General features: G+C 40.2%; 1 protein-coding gene across 5 annotated transcripts in view; it reads right to left on the bottom strand.

Moving 5' to 3' along the window:
* The window catches only part of LOC106882273 (twinkle mtDNA helicase), a 93,475-nt gene that overhangs the window by 31,261 nt on the left and 59,876 nt on the right, over nt 1–2,338 (bottom strand). The window lies entirely within an intron of this gene.

Raw genomic sequence — 2,338 nt, 5'->3', positions numbered from 1 at the left:
GGACACATAGAAGAAGCACTCAACACTGCCATACATGCAATTAACTTTGTCAAATCAAACTCAGTGACTAATAGATTCTTTATGCAATTCTGTGAAGATGAAGATTTTAAAACCCTATTGTTTCACACAGAAGATGGTTGTCAAAAGGCCTGAGCCTTGAAAGACTAGTGAATTGGTGGGAACCATTAATCAACTTTCTCATGTTCAAGAGTCAGATGACTCATTACAACTCCAAGAAGCAAGCTGATACAACTAAGAAAATTTTGGAAAGACTTTCTGAGTTTAAATCAAAAATATTCTACTTGAGTGATATTTTTAAAACAGTGAATCTGCTTAACTTAGAGCTGCAAGGTAGAAAATCAGATTTGGTCCCCTGTTTTAACACCACTGTTCCTACATCAGAATGCATTGCTGCATGCATTGTCCATCTTGAAGGTCTTCATGTAGACTTTGAGAGAAGATGCAATGATTTATTAAAGATGGATTATCCACTCTGGTTTGTAGATCTAGAAAATTATGAGCCAGGAGATGAAAATTTTGAGTTGGCTGAAATGCTGTTGGATTTGAAAGAGAATATGAAACTGAGAAGAAGAGTTGAAAAAGAAGGTGTCTTTGCCTACATATCGATAAAGGAATCACACCCAAATATTTTTCGACATGTAGAAGCAAGCATCATTCCTTTTCCCTACCACATGGGTGGTGGAATCTGCATTTTCAGCTGTTGTAGATATTTTAAGTAGAAAAAGAAATGAATTAGATATCAACAGCAGAGAAACAATCAGACTAAGACTAAATGAGTTCATTAAAATTGATTATGATACCTTGTGTCAGAAACACCAATATCAAAAGCTAGTCTATAGCTGAATGGACTAAAAATGAATGACTTTATGAAAAATGATTTTGATGTCTTGTGTTTATCTTTCATCATCATTATCATCATTTAACGTCCGCTTTCCATGCTAGCATGGGTTGGACGATTTGACTGAGGACTGGCCAGCCAGAAGGCTGCACCAAGCTCCAATCTGATCTGGCAGAGTTTCTACAGCTGGATGCCCTTCCTAACGCCAACCACTCCGAGAGTGTAGTTGGTGCTTTTATGTGCCACCGGCACGAAGACCAGTCAGGCAGTACTAGCAACGGCCACGCTGAAAATGGTGCCAGCGGCACTGGCAAAGACTTCGCTCGAGTGATTTTCTAATGTGCCACCAACACAAGTGCTAGAAGGCGATGCTGGTAACGATTACACTCAAATGGTGTTATTTACGGGCCACTAGCACGGAAGCCAGACAGCTGCTCTGGCAATGAACACGCTCGGACAGTGCTGTTAGTGCTCCACTGGTACAAGTGCCAGTCATCAAGCATGGTTCAATTACGATTGTGATTTCACTTGCCCCAACAGGTCTTCGCAAGCAGAGTTTAGTGTCCAATGAAGGAGAGGTTGGCATGGGTGCTAGTCATCAGATTCGGTTCGATTTCGATTTCAGATTTCAAATTCCAAATTCATTTGCCTCAACAGGTCTTCGCAAGCAGAGTGTTTAGTGTCCAATGAAGTAAAGATACAAATAAGTGAGCTGGCTACACTTCTGGCAGAGGTCACAGATTATGCTCTCACTTGCCTTGCCGGGTCTTCTCACGTACTGCATATTTCCAAAGGTCCCAGTCACTGGTCATTGCCTTGGTGAGGCCTAAAGTTCGAAGGTCATGCTTCACCACCTCATCCCAGGTCTTCCTGGGTCTACCTCTTCCACAGGTTCCCTCAACTGCTAGGGTGTGGCACTTTTTCACACAGCTATCCTCATCCATTCTTGCCACATGTCCATACCAGCGCAATCGTCTCACTAAAATAAATTTTAAATTTTATCTTTTGTTTGCTAAAATAAATTTTAAAGTGTAAATTGACTATTTTGTCTTTTCATTAAGTATTTTAGTGTGAAAATAGAACAGCTTAAAGTAAAAGTAGAAGTGGTCTCTAGAAACTGTTTCAAGTAAAAAATGGTCCTTGAGCTGAAAAAGGTTAGGAACCACTGCATTAGATAATGCAATCCTAATTTAAATAAAAGACAGGTCAGGGTTAGAAGGTCATTGACTATATGTATGCGGGATTATGATTAAACAACAACACACATTTACATTATTTACATTTGACGGATATTTGTCCTCATCTTGTTTGTTGTTAACACAACGTTTCGGCTGATATACCCTCCAGCCTTCGTCAGGTGTCTTGGGGAAATTTCGAACCTGGGTTCTCATTCCTAACGATGTTACTATTATTATTAATCAGGTCGCTGCCGTGAATCGAACTCGGAATCTTGGGGTTAGTAGCCAGTGCTCTTAACCA

This window comes from Octopus bimaculoides, chromosome 21, assembly GCF_001194135.2.
Source record: "Octopus bimaculoides isolate UCB-OBI-ISO-001 chromosome 21, ASM119413v2, whole genome shotgun sequence".
NCBI classification, from domain to species: Eukaryota; Metazoa; Mollusca; class Cephalopoda; order Octopoda; family Octopodidae; genus Octopus; species Octopus bimaculoides.
This window is presented reverse-complemented; position numbering and strand designations above follow the sequence as displayed.